At 47.6% G+C, this 20,858-nt stretch overlaps 1 protein-coding gene across 8 annotated transcripts in view; it reads left to right on the top strand.

Annotated features, from left to right (window-relative positions):
- The first annotated feature begins 9,352 nt into the window (after positions 1-9,352).
- Positions 9,353-20,858, top strand: part of LOC134017115 (R3H domain-containing protein 1-like) — a 44,929-nt gene continuing 33,423 nt past the window's right edge. For 3 of the 8 annotated variants that reach the window (XM_062456446.1, XM_062456448.1, XM_062456443.1), the window contains exon 1: positions 20,373-20,571. The gene's annotated coding sequence lies outside the window, so the exon portion shown is untranslated. Of the gene's footprint in view, positions 9,511-20,216; positions 20,236-20,372; positions 20,572-20,858 lie in introns of those variants that run through there. The other 5 variants (XM_062456449.1, XM_062456451.1, XM_062456444.1 and 2 more) reach the window with 4 other exon arrangements.

The following is a 20,858-nucleotide window of genomic DNA, read 5'->3' as shown; positions in this document are numbered from 1 at the left end:
ACCAAATCAAACCCCACTGAGTTATGAATGGTTCATTGGAGGATTGATATTTTCAGAAATGTCAGGATGGACGTTGTAGGCATTGGGAGACAGTTCAGTCTTAGCAAAGTTGATGCATGTCTGCATTGCAATTGACCAAGACAAATGGTCTAAAACACAAGCTACTTTCTAAAACTAGATTAAGTTTAAATTGATGGTCCAGTAATGAAATGAAGACCTTCTTATATGTCTGATTAAATGTCACACCAAGGTTAGATTCTGATAGTGCTATTTCAATTATATTTGCTTTTTACATTGGAAATAGACACTGCGTGGGGTCTGCAAACAGCAATACCTATTTCAATCCGAACATTTTGTTAAGGCATATGAGCGCCTTAAAGTATAACTTCAATACATAGGCTATGTTATTTTGGGATTTCTCAATGGGTAATTGTAGCATGACAGCTCAGCTATGTTTTATTGATTTCTTCACAAGAGTCTACGCACTCAACGTCCTCTCTTTCTGCTTGGGATGATGACAGACTGGTCCGGTCAGATATGCCGGAATGCGGCATGGACGGCGCAAGGGGAGTAACACACAGGATGTGTCCAACCATCGGCAGCTGAGGTTTATAATCTCACTCCGGGGATTTGTTACAGCTTTGCGGCTCTGCCGGGCCAAGGCTCCGCCAAGGACTGCCAACCTGTTTGCTCTCCCGCTGTAACCAATCATAATTCGGCCGGAGGAAAAAAATAATAATATCAAACGCTCGATGGGTCTAATGTGTGAGGGCCAGATAGCGAACATCTCACTCCCGACGTATTAAGAAAGCAGGAAGCTGTTCTTTGCCCTCTCGGTTTTCAGATAACACCGGATAACATTTTAATCTTTGTAAAGGTTAATTAAATGACAGAGAAAGAGGGAGACGGTGTCAAGGATGGCTCTATTGCAGAGCTCTTCAAGCTTAGACCGGGAGAGAATAAATGTCACCTCGCGCGAGCACCTCTCTGCCTATTCCTCGACATTTCACATACTCATTAATGAGAAACACTTGTTCTTGATCTTCCTTTAAAACAAACATCAAAAGTTTAACTCTGTCCCTTGGAAGTGTGGCTTAGGTTTTATGCATGCGTGCTATTTCTATCTAATTCAATAGGCATATACAGTCTGACTAGACCTTCGTTTATGGAAAGGACTTGTTTGGTCGGATAAGCTTAGCAATCGTGCTATGTTTTCCCATAGAAGCCTTAGGCTACTAATTCCAGCTGGGTTAGGTTCCCCCGCTGATGTGTAGGCTATATTGATCCATAGGCCACAGACGAGAACAACGTAAAACGCTGTATACACTGATTTACCTTCCACAATGTGGACACAAAGTTGACACAATACACGGCGAGGAGCTAATATCAAGGCAATCGTTTTGTCTCAAGCTAGAAATCGAAGCTCAGGGTCTTGAGATAAAAACAAAAAAGTTAAATATTCATGTATCTTTGTCTCACGTGGTGAGAGGTTAAAGGTCTGTTCTTGTTTCAGTTCATTAAATACCCTACCTGAAGTACATTTGTGAGGTCCTGGTGATACAAGGACAACTGCAGTGACAGCTGAACATGTCTGATTTCATAAGGATCAAACCGAGATGGAGATGCATATTAATGAACAATTTTGCTTAATTACAGAGAATACAGTAACCTGTCAAATGGGGATTAATCAATTTGGATTGTGAACAGATTAAAGATGGGCCCCGCTAACAAACAGCGATTTTGGAGGCGAGGCGTCTACGGCATGTTCTCCTGAGAGACGAGCTACGCCTCCGCAATTAATCATACGTAAACAATAGCAGAACAATTTGTGAAAATGGAGGAGTTACTAACACGCCGTGACAACTTGAAGTGCATCACGAGAGACTGTCTGAATTGTTCCAGGTCACTGCGAAAGACAAACAGCGGATGGAGATTATAAAGATGATGATAGAATTAAAAAGAGATATTGGTCAAGTTTAATGCAAGTTTTAACTAACCCATGCAGTAGGCTATAACGAGTCCTGGAGGAAACTTTGACAGGCAATTACCCATATTCTGATATAATCAGAATTGTAATCTAGTTAACTTGAGTTTTACTCAAATGTAATACGCATATTTTTTCCTTCTTTCTACATCCAAAAGTTAAGCAACTTACTCCATTTGAAAATGAAAGTAGCTATGTAAGAGACAGGATTCTGACAGTTAACATCGGCACTTATCTGACACTGCATACAAGATGAGCCTTTGGATGAATCACCCTTATCAAACACTTTGCTGTTCAAAACAACAGTTTGAAGCAAGTTAACCGCCGGGAATGAATCAACTCTCGTTTCTCAAAGATGATCGCTTTTATAAATAGATTTTTTTTTGTCAAACATCCCATTTTGTTCTCTTCCTCTCAATTGCATTCTGACACCTTTGTGAAAAGTGAGAGATCTCTTAATTATCACTTCCTTTCCAGTGTTACAATTAACACACCAAACGATATGCCACACGTCAATTGATATATCTGACACTTTGCTGATAAAGCACAGTTTCTGACAAGTAGTTCTGCTCATCAACAGGTTGAAGGGGTATCAAATTAAAATCAAGACTTGAGCCTTTGTCATTCACAAAATCTCTCCGCAAACGGAGGATTATCATTTTTCATCATTATTCGCTTCAACCTCCTGTTATTTCAGCTACTGCAATTATCCATCAAGCACAGAGTGTTGCTGCAAATCAAAGCCCTTGGTTTTATTGGCCTCCGTTGCCTAGGTTATACTGCCGCCCGCTTCATTCTGCTCTTACGGATATTATGCCTTTTTCCTCATGTCTCTTGCTACATCCTGTCCGCTGCACTAAAACAACACACATCACTGGTGCTTTGGTGAATTACAAAACCCTTTTTTAGATTATCTACCAAGGTAGCACCCCCTCACCTCCCCCCTCCCCTCACCTCCCCCCTCCCCTCACCTCCCCCCTCCCCTCACCTCCCCCCTCACCTCACCTCCCAACCCCTCTCAACCCCTCCCAACCCCTCTCAACCCCTCCCAACCCCTCTCAACCCCTCCCAACCCCTCTCAACCCCTCTCAACCCCTCCCAACCCCTCCCAACCCCTCTCAACCCCTCCCAACCCCTCTCAACCCCTCCCAACCCCTCCCAACCCCTCTCAACCCCTCTCAACCCCTCCCAACCCCTCTCAACCCCTCCCAACCCCTCTCAACCCCTCCCAACCCCTCCCAACCTCTCCCAACCCCTCCCAACCCCTCCCAACCCCTCCCAACCCCTCTCAACCCCTCCCAACCCCTCTCAACCCCTCTCAACCCCTCCCAACCCCTCCCAACCCCTCCCTTTTCCTTTGAATATTTGAGTAACCCAACACAGGGCAGGGGTGTCCCTGGTTCTAATGGCTCAGTCTCCATCTCCCTGTTGGACTGGGGAGACAGCATGGGCAAGGATCCGTCCAGTCTCTGACGCCTGCCTGTGCATTAATCATCAATGTCTTGTCAGGGGCGCATGGCTCGCGCTGCAACACTTTCAACAATTCCCTGGTCACTGTTGCCAGACAACAGCATTCACAACTTCCCTAAACCTTATCATCCAAAGCCACGAGGGCCGCGGACCGCAGGAACGCGACAAACCAAAATGCACCAAGGGTCCCATATGGTGACAGACACTCATTCGACGGCGAGATAATCGTCCCTCTTCGTCTCTGAAAAGAAAGTGCACTCTGGAGTATAATTCGTCTCCCACCGATCTTGATGGGCCCATTGTATATTATACTTCTGCCTCCGCAGTGTGTTTTGGTCAGATGTGACAGATCAATGGTTGAATGGGCACTGGGTGCTGTTTGCCTTCAGGTGATTTATGCCCCTCTTGAAGAACAAATGATAAATGAAATCGGGCGTATTCTGTCTGTGATGCTAAACTCTCCCTCTCTGTTGCTATAGCTCGATGTTGAGTGCTTTAACTGTGAGTGCGGATGAGTAATGATGCTAAATGAAAACTGACACCAACGTCAACTCTGGTCTGCCCCTGGTTCCACTCTCTCCCTCTTTATTAGTCTTCTACAAAGGATCAGGTGCACCAGTGTGTCACTGCCTGACAGGTCGAAGACAGGGAAATGAGGTAAACACACGATTCAACACACGCCTTCTCCATCTGATGCATTATGGGCCTGTCTGGATGTCTTAACAGGAACAGTTTCAATCCATTAGGTTCATAACAAAGATAGCCATCAACGCCAAGACGAGTCAGGCTCACCATTCGAGGGATAATTATCTTCCTTAATTGTTCCTGACCCCCCCCCCCCACCCCCACCAGCTCCCCATTACGTGACCCGCGTGTACTAGTGAAGCACACCCAGAAAATTCTTCCAATGTACAAATTTGCATTCCCCGTGCATTTCATCACCTTGTGGTGCAACGAGTTCGAGTGTGCGCGCGTCACACACTAATAACTGCTCCAAAGCTCTCTTCTTCTTTTACGCACGGCTGGGCTTCCACAAGTGGGATCTCATCTCTATTCTGAGCCCAGCTGTGCATCCGCTCACCTTTCATATACCTGGTAGCTTCGCATTCAGCTGCATCCTCATCCCGAGTGTCACGGCAACCATAGCTAAGTGCCGCTTTGTTTGTGCGACCGTGGAAACGTGCGACCGTGGAAACGTGAGACCCTCTTGGAAGGAGTCAGGTAAGAGTAACTTGCCTCTGTGGTGTCCAGTGGGCACATGAAGCAAGCCTCATTCAGGTGGGGTAAAAGGCCACAGAACACAGGATTGGGCACGTCTCTACCTCCTGTAATGACCTTCCAATACAGAGCACCTTAGGGGGTAGTTGCAATATCTCTGAAAACAAAATCAATGCCACATGAAAGACTCAGAGCACTTGTGGTCCTCCTGGGTTGGTGGGTTGAAAGAGGGACCATGGGAATTCTGTATCGCTGAAAATGTCATATCCAATTCCCCAGCACAGCTTCCCTGGCTTATTCTGCGCCGACCGATGAATTGCGTCCAACCGGGCTGGGATTGTAATCTAGCCAGAACTGGAGGGAAAAGGGATCCGGGGAAGGGGGGGTTACCAGGGAGTGCCAGAAACACAGAGCAGCACTACACAAGGGTATCTCATCTCTCAGCACAGTTGTGTCTGGGTATAAAACACAAGACCAGCGCCTTACGGAGGTAGAAAGACTTGATATCTTATGTTCGACGTGGAAATATTTTCCGTTCATGCTTTTTTCCCTTTGGATAGTACAACAGGAAGTAGCATGATTCATCAATGGCCTAAGACCTTTTGTCTTCTCCAAACAGCCATCCATTCACCGACCACCAGTCCAGGCTGATAGCTGGGGTCCGGAGGAAACCCACCTAAGCAGAATACCACCCGCCTCCAGAGAAAGACAGCAGGGTTGACTGAGGTTTATTAATAGGTTGAAAAGGGAGAGCTGTATCTTTTACATTTAGACATTTAGTCATTTAGCAGACGCTCTTATCCAGAGCGACTTACAGGTGAGGGGAGAGCTGGGTGGAGGGTGAGGGGAGAGCTGGGTGGAGGGTGGGTGGAGAGCTGGGTGGGTGGAGAGCTGGGTGGAGGGTGAGGGGAGAGCTGGGTGGAGAGCTGGGTGGAGGGTGAGGGGAGAGCTGGGTGGAGGGTGAGGGGAGAGCTGGGTGGAGGGTGGGTGGAGAGCTGGGTGGAGGGTGAGGGGAGAGCTGGGTGGAGGGTGAGGGGAGAGCTGGGTGGAGGGTGGGTGGAGAGCTGGGTGGGTGGCGGGTGGAGAGCTGGGTGGGTGGAGAGCTGGGTGGAGAGTGAGGGGAGAGCTGGGTGGAGGGTGAGGGGAGAGCTGGGTGGAGGGTGGGTGGAGAGCTGGGTGGAGGGTGAGGGGAGAGCTGGGTGGAGAGCTGGGTGGAGGGTGAGGGGAGAGCTGGGTGGAGGGTGAGGGGAGAGCTGGGTGGGGGGTGAGGGGAGAGCTGGGTGGAGGGTGAGGGGAGAGCTGGGTGGAGGGTGAGGGGAGAGCTGGGTGGAGAGCTGGGTGGGTGGAGAGCTGGGTAGATGGCGGGTGGAGAGCTGGGTGGGGGGTGGGTGGAGAGCAGGGTGGATGGCGGGTGGAGAGCAGGGTGGGGGGTGGGTGGAGAGCAGGGTGGATGGAGGGCTGGCTGGGTGGTTAGGCGTGGGTGTCCTCCAGGTCTCCAGGCCTTCGCCCACCAGGGTGAATCAGAACAGGGCTTGATGTGGAAAGCACTCGACTACGCACTCCCACTCATCCCAAAACAGAGCCACCTTAACCTCCCACAAGCTCATCTCTCTCTCTCTCTCTCTCTCTCTCTCTCTCTCTCTCTCTCTCTCTCTCTCTCTCTCTCTCTCTCTCTCTCTCTCTCTCTCTCTCTCTCTCTTTCTCTCTCTCTCTCTCTTTCTCTCCATGGCCAAGGGGGGAGGGGGGAGGGTCTTGCAAAATAAATACAAAATAAAAAGGAAAACGGGTTCTTTCCCTCTGCTCCTGGGCTGTTATTCCCTCACTTCTGATGAGATGACGCACATATTGTTGAGAAGCGACTTTGCCAGAGAAGCAACACAGCCGGGGAACGTGTTTCCACGGGAACGTCATCTGATGTATTTTCTCACAAATCCTTTTCCACGGTCTATCATCAGTACCGCAGTGTGTTCTGAGATGCAACCTGTCATGCAACTAGTTCCAATAATGATGATTAAAATTTGCAGGAGCGATGCCGATAAACATGAGCGACAAAAGCTAAGCTAACCCACACAGATTTAAGGCATCATTCAAGACTAACTGGATCATCTAGCTGTGTAAAAACGCAATCTCCAGCCCTCAATGAAACACCTTATTTTCCTGAATATGAAAAACAAACATAAGTTGAAGCCGCGCTGGAAGGAAAATCGAAATTCCTCAGGCAGTAAAGAGTGATCTGAAGCCCGTCAACACTGTGATGAATAAGAATGAGAGGGGTCATCTGGCCAGTAAGGACTAGTCTCTGGGAACCAATAGGCTGGGAAATTTCAGTGTATGAGTACGACAGAGCGCCATCTGTGGGGGGGGGGGGGAGCCTCAGAGGGGAGCAGATTGCCCCATTATACCAGGCTAAACCCCAGCTAAATAAGAGAGGCCTAAAGCCCACCCCCCTATTTAAAGAGAGGCGGCAGGCAGACACCTCTGAGGGAAGGGGTTGGTGATCAATTTACAGATAAATAACCAGGGTGGAGAGGGCTGCCAGGAGGTGACAGTCTGTCCACAGTCAAATAAAAAATAGAAAATAACACAAAAAAATGGAGAAATGAGATCCACAAACCCCCCAGGGAGAAGGGCCCGGAGCTTCTGAAATCCTCTCTGTCTGGTTTTGTTCCGAGGGCCCAGGGACGCAACAGACCCCGTGTGGATTTGCACTGTCAGTAGAGGATCAGAGGGGAAATAACCTTATGTGGGGTGTCAGGTCTATCGGCCTGCAGCTGTAAAGCCAGCCCAGCGATCAACATGGCCTGGAGAGATAAGCCCAAAGCTGCCACGGCCCTGTTGATGACTGCATTGTTCTGGCCACAAAGGGGATTTTTATTTTATTGAACGAAGGATGTTAAATCTTCAGCAATCTTATGGTGCGACAACAATACCTATATTGTAATTCTAATCCTGTCCTCCAATACCTAGTCACTTACACTAGACAACACTATTTCAGGATGTATTATGAACTAGTATGAGGGGATGTTCTATACCCACATTACATACCTTTACCTTGACCATGTCTTATTTCACTGTACAGTAAATATCTAGTGTCACATTCACTATACTATATACACAAACTATATTCTGTCAATAGTTACTGTACTGTATACAATATATACAGTACATAGTCATTATAACTGCATTCTTATTTACCAACTGACCCAGTTAAGAAAGGTTCACAAAATCTTGGTACAGATAGCATCTGTAGAATGATGGAAAATGTACAGCACTTTTTACAAGCTGTACAAGTTAATGTTGTATGCTTTATTATGCTTCACATACATCATGTCTTCTTGAATAAGAAAACAGGTATTCATAAGTCATAGAACACACTTTCATAACCAATTTGAACAAGACTAAAAAATAAAACATTATTTCTAGGTTTGTATTTCAGGTTTATTTAGGTTCATGCATTTGCTCATTTTCCCCCCACTGAAAGCAGAACATATTCTATTACCACGGTGACTGCCCACACATCTCCACAGCAACAAATATATATATTTGACCCTCCTCCTGATAGACACCAGCTTCCCACACGTGTTATGTAAAAATAACAGGTCACTAGATTACCCATCTTTTCACAGCAGTATGCACATCACTAGCTGGTTTCTGAAAAGTATCAATCAGTTTCGAAGTGCAGGGAGAGCATTCTCTTATCTGAAGCCTAGTATTTGTCGCAGAACAGACGCCATTCAGTTTTGAGTATCTCCACAGAAATGACTCAGACAGCAAAAGAGAACCATTGTCAGGAATCTGCACAGCAGCAAAAGATACAGAGAGGAAGAAAGAAGAAATGCATTCCACAAGAGTAAAGATGGAAAGAATCTGAGAGACTAAGGGAAATGGTAGTATTGAATATCAAAACCCTCAGCACATTTCAAAGTGAACTTTTTGGTGGGTTTATGGTCTGAAGATAACTTGTGTGCAGTTAGAGCAGCTCTAATTGTGGGTTATTTCATGTATTTTTGTACAATTGTGACCATAACGCAAATACTATGCACTTAAAAACGGTTTAAATCCCTATAGGTAACTCTGAAGACGCTGGGCTGTAAGGACACAGAGGCCAAATAGATATCCTGGATGGTTTCCCTTATCTTAGGCCTATTGAAGCTTCAAGGATACCCAGTGGAACAGATTCTTTGTCCCACGGTGAACCGTACATTGATTATCTGACCCTACCTGACCAAGTAGCGGTTGTTGTAAGGAATTGATTTCAGTCCACCAGTTCTGTCTCTCGGAAGTCGGCAGACATCCTCAGTTAAGCCACTTAAGTTCCTCAGGGATCACTCTGCCTTGTAGAGCTAACTCCAAAAAAAGTAGCCTATACAAAGTTTACCGATGCCAAGGCAGGTTTTAAGGGATTGGGAAAATGCTGTAAGATCTCACACTTGAAAAGTTATTGTATGGGGTTGTCAATTAATACAGCTTGAACATTACGGCATGTCTTCCGTAACAGGCTTACCTGTCTTTCAAAATAATAACCGAGTGAGTATAGCTCAATATTAAACTACCATTAGACACTATTGACGAAAGTAGAAAGGCTTCTCTGTTGAGATTTGATTCTTTTTCGGTCTTCACCTTTGTTGCGTGATAGGTGAAAGTGATTGGACAGGAGAAAATGACATTCATGATGTCTCGCTGTTCACCCCCACCCGTCTGTCAGTCCGGCGCAGACGCTCTGCCTCCCCCTCGCTGAGCCACTCTCATGTTGCCGATTCTGACTGGAAATAGAAAATTAAATATATAACCAGGCTACAACGCAGACCAATAACTTATTGTACAGCGTAACTCATACGGTAAGTTGAAGATGACTGTATATTAATATACTAAATGTAAGTTTTGAGACAACATTGTTAGACCATATTGGCGCAGCTAAATTAGCCAGCTAGCTAATGTTAGCTAGTCAGCTAACGTTAGCAATAAGCTACGAGGCAGCCTGCTTAGCAAGCAATGAATTATATTAGCTACTCTGGCTAGCATAGGCCTGCTAGACATTTAGCTTGCAATGAACCTATATCGCTGGCAAGCTACCGTAACCAGCCGAATGAAAACAAAGCAGCTTTTTTTCTGACAAGTAGCTACGTTGTGGCCTGGTGAACACGTGGAAACCCACATTGTGCTAACCTCTCTGTAAAACTATACTTCGCTGTTTGATAGTTTGAAACTTTCTTTCATAATTTATTTTCGAGGGTGTCGCAGGCGATAGTTAGCAAGCTAGCGTAAGCTACTAGTCAGACCATGTGAGGCCTGCCATCATCATTTTGCTTAGCACTAGACTACAGGAAGGCCGGTCGTTAAGTTTACCTGGGTTGCCCCGTTTTGCCGCTGATAGTGTTGTATGTTTTTTTTTAAGTGAGTCGACTTGTCAATGAAGTAACGCCAGTTGTACTTCAAGCAAGGGCAGTGGTTATCTTAGTTTAAAAAGTGTTTCAACATACTGTACAGGTGTAACCCGACCAACGCCAAGTTTAGGCTAACCTACTCGACTAGAGCCAATTGCAGCCAGGCGCTAGCGTAACCAGTGACCATTTCTTAATGACAATGTGTATAGTTTCTCCACCAATGCGCATTATCCGGTGTATAAAGTCATTCAAATTGCAACTGCAAGGTAACAGTCTGTAACTATCAGTTTCACCTGTCTTCAATAGGTTTAAATCATTTGGTTTGCTAGAGAAGTTTTATTGACTGATTATTGAGGTGAACACTCGTCAAGCACTACTGTAGCCCTCTTGATTTACTACTAGATTACTGTCGCTAAATAACTGCGTCTATTAAGCAAAGAGCCGAAATCATGGCGTGGATTCACTTTTTGGATTCATGACCATGTGTCTGGGCACCACATTTTCTTGCTTAACTTGTATCGCTCTGGATAAGAGCGTCTGCTAAATGACTAAATGTAATGTATCAGCTTTAGTGGTTGACCACATTTCATCAACTTGAGTGTTGCCTGCTAAATGAACTAGTCTATGTTTGCCCGTTCACTTAAGTGTTTTTGGCAAATGTTTTTCTGTTTTCTCATTCTGACAGAGCGGTACATAGTTGATCAGATTGGAAGGTCTTGGACCTTGTCACCTTAGTTACAATAGGTCCTGCCACCTTAAATCCAATTTGACTCTGCTGTTGCTGAGCTAACCTGGCCCCACCATGTACAGACATCGGACTTCTGAGAACAGTTTATAACAATACGTGTGTGGTAACAGTAACACAGTAACGAATTGCTGAACCGGTGTTCCCTGTCTATGAGTTTGATGCAGAGCTTGCTAATCCATAAGGACACCCATTTACTCAAGGGCACTAAGCCAATTTGCAAAGCTCTCCACCAACACGAGATGTTCAAGCAAGTGTAAACCTGCTCGTGGGTGGCAAGCTAGGCTCCACTAAGAAGGGAAGTGTGTGTTTTAAAACATTAGCGCCTTAGCAACCCGTGGGTAAGAAACGTCAGTGGAAAGACGTAACAACCGACACCTTACTGCCACCAATTGATCGTTTCCTTAAGTTACCTCCCAGCCCTGTTCCCCAGACCTGGGTTTTCAGGCAGTTTAATCTCGTTACAGCTAATCTGGGTCTTAGTATTGTTTGGCAGTAGTCTTTCTGTCCTCTGGCCTGTATCTGTCAATGGGATATTAATTGTGCCGAGGTGATTCATGAGCTTGTAGGTGAGCTGAGCAAACATCCGTGTCATCCACCATGTCCCAGGAGGCTGACTAACACGCCCCGCTCTGTTTGCGCAAACAGCAGTAACACCCCCCCATGTACCTGAACACACCTGGGAAGAACCCCACTGTGGTTCAGGATACAAAGTAGGCCTACGTTCAGTTTTTTTTTCAACTGTAAAGTGCTTCAAGGAAGTATGTTTTAATATCGTGTTATTCCTGTTCACCTGGCCATTAGTTCAGCTTTCTCCTCACCTCCCTAATCATCAAGTTTTGGGGGAAAGCGACTAGTAAGTTCTTCAGAGCAGGACCCACAAGTCTCTGTGGTGATGAATGTAATCGACCTGCGCTAAGGAGAGGAAGCGAGAGAGGTGTTTTGGTGGCTGCTCTTTGAGTTCCTGTTGTGCTTCCGGACCCCCCAAGGGGGCTGCAGGTAAACGTAGAGCCCTGTGATGAGGAGGTCGCTGGGGCATGAAGCTACCTGGGGTACGGCCCTAAATCCTGGAGGATCACTCCTCACCTCTCCCCTGTGGTAATGCAACTGGTACTGAGGGTACAGAAAAGCGTGTCTGGATTCTTGGGAGTTTATCGTCGTTGGTGTCTTAGGAATCAGTGGGTTGTTTTGGCACCTATGCACTTTTCCATTGAAGGAATAGTTCAGTGCATAGGCTAGGACTTTCAGTTGCAGATTGCTTTGTTTTGATTGGAACTAAAGTCAAAGGTTGAAATGACTTAGTTTTGATGAACAGTAGTGGTTGGTGCATTGCAGGGAGCTGCACATAATTCAAAAGAGAGAAGGTTTCTTGTGACTCAGTGCCAATTATGTTTTAATACTTTTTTTGGTGTCTGTGCTGGGGGCATTTGCAGTTATTCCCCTTCTTGTAATCAGTGATCATTTAAAAATTCACAACATACTGATATTATTCAGTTGTGTGATTCTCTGCTTTTCACCTTTTCCTGCGATGATAAATCAGGAGGGAAGCTTTTCATCTCCCCCTCCTTCCCGGTCTTCTTTCTGCCATGAAAATGTAACCTCAGTAGAAAGAATTCTCGATACCTTATGCAAGTTAAATAACCCCATCCATGGTTTACCTCCACCTTTTCTCATGTGACATCCATCACAAACCCTGCTCTCCCTTCTGCATTGTGAGAAATCCGATGCTTGAGATTTGTCAGACTTTTCCCTTTCGAGGCCGACAAACAGCCGTTTTATCTAGCAGGTTCTGTCGTGACCCGGCGACAGGCTTTAAAACCATTACACCTTCACCCCCATCTGTCTTTCATGTCTTATGAATGCTTTTCGAACTCCAAGTCATCCCTCACGAGAAAAGGGTCACAGAGCCAATTAAATTCCAACAATATTAGGGAATAACCTGCACCGCCAGGGGGCAGATATCATTGAGGAGGGTATGGGGGCAGCACTCGAACAAAGTTGTGAATCTCTTCTCAACTCGAAGCAAAGTTTCCGCCCCCCAACACGAGCAAGCCGTCGAAGCGACCAAAGGCCGGGGCGCAACTGTTACATCTCCTCTCCTCCTGCGCACCGGTATATTTGTGTGTTGCTGCCTGTCCTTCACTTCAGTGGGAATGATGACACTCCCCTCCCCCCCCCCCATTTCCTAGGCCCCCTCCCGCCTCTTGCCGCAGTCTGCCAGCCTGGCAGGGGTCCACCAGGTTCCGTCAAAATCAAGGTAGAGGTCGACCAGGAGGATGGGGGTTGACCTAATTAGAATAAGCACTTGGTGATTCGCAAAACCACGCTATCCGCTCCCCCGCCTCCCCGCCCGCCACAGAAACGTTCCGCCCCACACCTGCGTCGTTTTCTCCTCTGCCGTTGCGCCGGTAGAGAACAAAGCGAGGGAGCTGGGAGCAGTAGCGAGGAGCGCTCACCCGTGTCATCTACGCGGCGTGCGACAGAGACGCAGACGCAGGTAGAGGTTCACGGCTGATGAGCTCCTTTTTTAATTGCTACGGATCTCTCCCGTGTGTTGTTAATTAGGCCCACGTTACACTCCCCTAGCGTCTTTTTTCATTTTTTTCACTCAGAATCGCAAAAGGGAGAGAGACGCAGCAGTCCTCATAGGGGTTTAATATCCCTCTGCAAACACGGGTGCCCTTTTCTCCTGAGTGGAGACGCTGTGCTTCGTATCTGTTGTCAGAAAGGTCGTCGTCTCTGGGGAGTTCAGCACGGAGACTATCACCTTAAGATACTGGGGAGAAGCAGGGCGGCGTTCCAGCGCACAGCGACCCTTCTGCGCGTCCGTAGACGCCCGTTGTGGGCGTGTGTCGCCCGGCCTGTTGGGTGTCGATAACTGTGAGCGGTGACCTGTCGCCTGCCGCATTAATGTGCCGTGTTTGTTTATGAAGTCTGGGGACACTGTCTGGAGTTGCATATTAATTTCAGGGCTTTGCTCAACCGGGCTTGTGGGAGGGGGGGAAAAAACACACACAGATGAAGCTGTTGCTAAGTAACACGGTGTCCTATAAAAAGCCCTAGGGAGAGCGTGATCTTCAGATCAATAACTATAGTGTACCACAGGCCACTATTTGAGTAGCAGGGTTCACCACCGACCTGTGTTCTGCTAGCGCATATGTCATGGTTTAATGACTTTCACCTATGACTGTTACTTTTTGAGGCTTGTTTGTCATTCCTGCCAAATGTTTGCACGCCAGCAAATTGACCCGACCAGTGGCACAAGTTTAGACCAAATATTATTCCAGGGCTCAAGCGAAATCGAATGCAAACTAACGGTTGGCTGTCAGGATGTATTACGTGCTCCTGCCCCCTCCCCCTTCCTCGGCCCCTCCCCTCCACCCCCACCTGTCCTCCATCTTGGCAGGAACGATGTCACCTCCCGGTGACACATGAGGAACCCGTAGTGCGTCTGCCGCCGTAGTAGAACCTGCCTTCCCCCTAATGAGAATGGAACCGTGTCCACAGCATCTCTGTCACGTCCCTCTCTCTCACACACACACACACACACACACACACTCTCTAACACGCACACACACAACACAGGAGAAGGCTCTCCCTACGCCCCAAGGGACCTCATTAGACTCCTTTTCCCCTCTCTTTCCCTCACTCTCTCTGAGAATTTACAGGAATCACTATGTCCTTGGGGAAAAATGTAAATAAACGCATTTGTCACCCCCCCACCCCCCCTGCTCTCCATTTTTTTCTTATTCCTGTGAGCAAATTGCAATTGGAAGCTTAATTAGTAAGCAGTGCCATTCCGTTTTCTTTATTATGCAAATGAACTGGTCGAGCGCTTTGGAAGTGTCCTCTCTCAAGCTCTTTGCCAAGTCCCACACTTTTTCAACATATTTTTTTGTAAGCATCTGAAAGAAAAAGGACAACTGCTCTGTTCAATTGAAGGACAAGCTATAATTATTTGACAGATTTTTTTTCATCCCGCTTTAGCGCTGGATAGACATGAGTGACGGGGCCACTTTGATTTCCTTTGTTGCGTCCGAGGAGGAACAGAGCGTGGCGATGTGGAGGATGGCGGCATCAACGCTGCTAAGCATTCAGACACCTTCCTCTGCTGCTACTGCCTGCCAAAATGCACAATGTGGAAATTGATACCTATGAGTCCAAGTGCTGCAACCTTTTAAAAGGGGAGAGGGTGGGGGAGGGCGGGGGAGGCCCAGAGCTGTGTGTCTGCTTGTTTTACCGGGCACGGTTTAGGGTCAGGATGTTTTCATGGGGGAAGATTAGGGTTCGGTGATGACGCTCTCTCCACATATCCTCCCTCAGTGAAACCTCTCAACAAAACCTCTCACCACACCGCTATGGTCTCCTGTTGTGTAGGCGGCCGTGGACCGAGAGAAAAGAGAGAAGAGATTACAAGAGGCTGGAGGAGTGCTGTTGGCTGATGGTCTCAGTCCTCATTAAATGTTTTGGAGTCAAATGGATTTGTGGTTATGCTTTCATATCCTTTTATTTTTTTCCGCACGACCACCATCTGTTAATGGCTCAATCTCAAACTGCCGGAGAAAACAAAGAGAAAAGTGGGTTTGACGACAGTCCTGATTTAGAGAGCAACCTCTCGGTGCATCTCTGCTCCAGAGCTAAGCTAGAGGGCTGGACCCTCCAGAGCTGAGCCAGAGGGCTGGGGCTGGACCCTCCAGAGCTGAGCCAGAGGGCTGGGGCTGGATGCTCCAGAGCTGAGCCAGAGGGCTGGGGCAGAATCCTCCAGAGCCCCGTAGACCATACCCGCTCCCCCCCCCCCCCCCCCCCGGCTAAACGCTGCAGACCCACCCAGACCCACCCAGTCCCACCCAGTCCCACGCCATCCAGACTGATGTTGTTGATTATTAGAGGCCACAAATCTGCCTCGTTGGTAACACGTACTGCAGGAGGCCTAATCAGTGGTGTTAGAACTTAACCCTTGTGTTATCTTCGGGTCATTCAGACCCATCAGTCATTGTGACCCACCGTCATATTGCGACAACTTTACCGCATACAAAAACAAAGTGAAGCATTATCTTTTAACCGTTGGTCTTTCTCAGACCCCCCACATTGCAAAGGTTAAAAGAAAATTATTTTTATTTGTTTTTGTATTGGGTAAAATTGGGTAAACACAACGATGGTTCGTTATGAACCTTTGGGTCATGTGACCCGAAGGAAGCACAAGGGTTAATGGCTTAAGTTATTAGTATTCCAACGCTTCGGTTTTGAGAGCCTGCCTTCGGCACGGGGTACAGTTGGCGAGAATGTGCTCCGATGTTTTAAATCACTGCAAAGCAACGCAAACTGTGTCAGCCTGTGGTCCTGAACCATCGGACGCATTTCCCTTCACGTTGAAGGACGGCGATTTTGATGATGTGGTGATGCTCCGAGCCGTCGGAGGGTTCAACATTGTCGTTATCCAACACCCTACTTCCTGGTTTTTTCTTGGCACCGACTCTTGTAGAAACACGGTAGTCTGACGAGAAGCGAGTAGTTCCTTTTCTGCTCACCATGTTGGCCCCCATTGCACGGAGAGAGAAGTCTTGGGAAACCACCAGAGGGACTAGATGAAGACGTTCTGTACTGGGCCATCATAGGCGACCTCTGACATCGCCAAGCGTTTCCTGCTGCTCTCCTAGAGGTGGTCCTGATTTAATCAGACTTTTAGTCTGAAGTGTGTCTCAATTAATAATATTGACGTGCGTTTGCACACTGCGGCCGGTTGCCAAACCTCAGGAGCGTCTGTGATTAGCGACGCAGTGACACGACTTCTGAAGTCCGGAATAGACCGTGTGTTATAATTTGTGAATGCAGAGACGAGGGTGACATATGTTCTTTCTAATTGAAGAACGTAGGGATTTTTCTTTTTTTGCGCGGTTCCAGGCAAAAGTAATTAGCCAGCAAGATGACGTTCATCTCAGGCTCTTCTTCTCAACGGTTGTTACCGAAACCGTGCTGCCAGATTTCTCTGGCTCACTAACTCCAGCCCTCAAAGGCCCTGACAAATAGATGTATTGAGGGTTGTCCTATTCCGTCATTGATTGGATAAGTGTGCGCTCGGTCTTTGTAAACGATATCTGATCTTGGGAGTTTCCGCAATGTTCTTCCCGATAAACAGGCTTAGGCCTTCATTTGCTGAAGTCGGTTTTCCACTTGTTTGCGAGCCCCGTTGGCACATCAGTGCCCGAGTACGCTTAACAAATCAGTACACTTAATAAATCAGTGCTAATCTGAATCCATTACTTCCCCAGCTTGCTTTTCATTTAATTAATTAGTATGAATGAATATTCCCCAATTACAAGTGCCTGTTGGCCTGGATAGCATGCCACACAGCTCCTGCTTCCCCATGTATTCCAGCGGTGTTTTGATACATTTACATTTAGTCATTTAGCAGACGCTCTTATCCAGAGCGACTTACAGTAAGTACAGGGACATTCCCCAGAGGCAAGTAGGGTGAAGTGCCTTGCCCAAGGACACAACGTCCTTTGGCATGACCGGGAATAGAACTGGCAACCTTCGGATTACTAGCCCGACTCCCTCACCGCTCAGCCACCTGACTCCCTATGATAACTGATATAATCGGCTTGGCTCCACTCCCATGGTGTGGAATTCTGAAAAGGCACCTGTCTACACAGGTGTGTGTTTCGGTCTCTGTCTGTTGGTGTTGTGTGTGTCTCTGTCAGTGTTGTGTGCGTGTGTGTTTATCAGTGTGTGTGTGCACGTGTGTCTCTGTCGGTGTGTGTGTGCACGTGTGTCTCTGTCAGTGTTGTGTGCGTGTGTGTATCAGTGTGTGTGTGTGTGCACGTGTGTCTCTGTCGGTGTTGTGTGTGTGTGTGTACATGTGTCTCTGTCAGTAGTGTGTGTGCGTACGTGGGTGGGTTGTCACTGTCTTGAGTAGGCAGATTTCCATGCAGACCTGCAGGGGTACTTAAGAGTGATGTCCCCCTGTGGCCTCTAACACCATCACCTGCTCATCACAAAGTGCCAGTCAAACTCTGCAACTCAGAAGGAACAAGTTCTCCAGACCAGATACACCAGTTCAGCTCGGTTGATCTCTGACTATCCCAGTACATTTACATTTAGTCATTTAGCAGACACTCTTATCCAGAGCGACTTACAGTAAGTACAGGGACATTCCCCCGAGGCAAGTAGGGTGAAGTGCCTTGCCCAAGGACACAACGTCAGTTGGCATGACCGGGAATCGAACTGGCAACCTTCGGATTACTAGCCCGATTCCCTCACCGCTCAGCCACCATCAGTGCACTCAAGGACTTTGCAAGTCATACCGTTAAACACATACTGTCCCTTTTCATGAATCAATGTTCGTGCATGTGCTTCATGGCTCTGTTGTCTTATCTCACCTGTCAGGAGCAACATGAAGCTGCAGCCCAACACCCCCTGAGTGCCTCCCAGAGAACAGGGCCGCTTACGCGGTTCGTTGATGGAATTATCGTTAAATATTAACATTGTCATGGATGCCTTGGGTGTAGGATTTAATATGAGGTTTTAGAATGCCAGAACCATGTCTTGCGTAAGAATACAGTATCACGAACCGAGATGTGCTTTACGCAACAATATCGTGTCACTATAGGCTTTCAGAATGCAAACACTCGGTTCCTTAGCTCGCTCGCTCTCTCTCTTCTCTCTATCTATCTCTCTCTCTCTTCTCTCTATCTATCTCTCTCTCTCTTCTCTCTCTCTATCTCTGTATCTATCTCTCTATCTATCTCTCTCTCTTCTCTCTCTATCTCTATCTCTCTATCTTCGTTCTCCACCCTATCTGTCGAGTCTCCCAACTTTCTCTTCCTCTGCTTATTACTGAGGCATCATCCCCGGTGTTGCATCCAAACCTTGTCTCTCAACTTCCCACATCCGCGCGGCGATGTCAACAAATTTAATGAACAAGCAGACTCCTCGCGGTTGCTAGTCAAGCACCTGTAATTTATTACAGGGGGTAGGATACGTCTCTGAAAATGCTGTAATTCTGAAGGTGTTAGATTCACATTTGTTTACAGTACAGGGTGCCACATTCGCTGCTGGGAGTGTCTTCTGATGAAATGTATTTATAAAATTTTTCTTTTAAGGTGTCTTGTGCATTTGCCCGAGGGGTTTGTAAGGACCGCGTGTCCCACGAAGATCAATGACAGAGTAGTGGATCTCTGGACTCACTCCCGCGAAGGATGCTCTTTATTTTGATAGTCTCATTTTAATGACTTGTTTAGCAGGGGCTATTTGCGTACTGCATTCCTGTTTTTATCACGCCAGGATGACTGTTAGTTGGGTGCAGAAGAGAATGGAGGCACTGTCAGACGTAGCAAGTTTAACCGTGGATGAGGACTAGTTTTAATGTGCTGCCTCACCATCGGTGGTAAAAGGGATAGTTCGCTCAAATCAGGCTACATTTAAATCCTTTCTGTGAATGAAACCGATCCTGGTCAATGAGCATTTCATAAAGCAGCACGCAACATTTACATTTAGTCATTTAGCAGACGCTCTTATCCAGAGCGGCTTACAGTAAGTACAGGGACATTCCCCCCGAGGCAAGTAGGGTGAAGTGCCTTGCCCAAGGACACGTCGTCATTTGGCATGGCCGGGAATCGAACCGGCAACCTTCAGATTACTAGCCCGACTCCCTCATCGCTCAGCCATCTGACTCCCTCATTCATTTCATGAAGCAGCACGCAACATCCCCCCCTTAAGACGACGAGTCTTTCTCTCGTTGTTCGTTCCTGTTCTTTTGTCTTGCGTCAGTGTTCGAACATGCCCTCCACGCTTCTCCAGAAAGGAATGAGTGGACAGATGACCAAAGTCAGTCGAACAAGACGAGGATGTATTTCATAGCTGTGTTTCTGCCTCATGGCCTGAAAGGCACATCAGTAGGTCAACTCCCTCAGGACCGGGGTGTGGGGGGGGGGGGGGTTTGTTGAGAGAGGAGGGGGTGGTTATTGAAGGTTGGGGGGAGGGGTTGGTTGTGCTAGAGGGGGGGTGGTTGTGAGGTGGGAGGGTGAGGTAAGGGTGGGGGGAGGAGAGGTAGGTAAAACTCCCACCGCTCCTCTCGACACCCCCCTCCCTCCCTCCTCCCTCCCCGCGTCTCGAGGCTGTATCGCTAATGAAGAGCTCAATTTAGCCAGTGACGTGCCTCGAGCCCAGCTGAGCAACCTGAGTGGCTGAGCCCGCTGCTGACATCACACAGCTCAGTGGTTGATTTGCCGCTGTCTCTGAGGCTTCGGCAGCGAGAATCTCAATGATGAGCTCTGGTACTTAGGCAGCAGCCCCTCGCCTGCTACAGAGAGAGACCGGACCAGCTCCAGACAGGGAGAGACAGAGAGACACCGGAGGAGCACTAGAGAGAGGGAGAGACTGAGAGAGACACAGTGAAGGGGAGAGAGGGAGAGACAGAGACAGAGAGAGACCGAGTGAAGGCGAGAGACAGAGACCAAGTGAAGGGGAGAGAGGGAGAGACAGACAGAGAGACCAAGTGAAGGGGAGAGAGGGAAAGAGAGAGACCGAGAGACCAAGTGAAGGGGAGAGAGGGAGAGACAGACAGAGAGACCAAGTGAAGGGGAGAGAGGGAGAGACAGACAGAGAGACCAAGTAAAGGGGAGAGGGACAGAGACCGAGTGAAGGGGAGAGAGGGAGGCCGTCTCGGAGATCTGTTCTCCGAGCGGCAACTTTCACAGCCAATGCAGCGACTGGTAATATGGAAACTAAACCCCTGACCAATGGAACTAACGGAGGGCACGATGTGGCAGGTGAGTGCGTGCGTGTGCACTGTTCACTGTGTGTGGCTGTTCAGGGAATGTATGCATATTTGTTTGTCTGCTTTACCGTAGTTCTTTTTTGGTTTGGTTGAAAAGGTTTGTTAAAATGTTGCGATTCTGTAAAACCAAACAGACAAAGTTTGAGAGGTCCGTGGGTTTACAGAAGTTCCTGAGCCGAATGCCTGCTGTGGGGGGGGGGGGGTCTGGGAGGTTGTTCTCAGCGGGATCCCTGCAAATCTTTACACCCAAGGTTGTCTCGGGCTAAAGTCTGTTAGTTT

Source organism: Osmerus eperlanus, chromosome 3 (assembly GCF_963692335.1).
Source record: "Osmerus eperlanus chromosome 3, fOsmEpe2.1, whole genome shotgun sequence".
Taxonomy (NCBI): Eukaryota; Metazoa; Chordata; class Actinopteri; order Osmeriformes; family Osmeridae; genus Osmerus; species Osmerus eperlanus.
The sequence above is the reverse complement of the archived record's forward strand: the minus strand, read 5'-3'. Positions and strand labels throughout refer to the sequence as shown.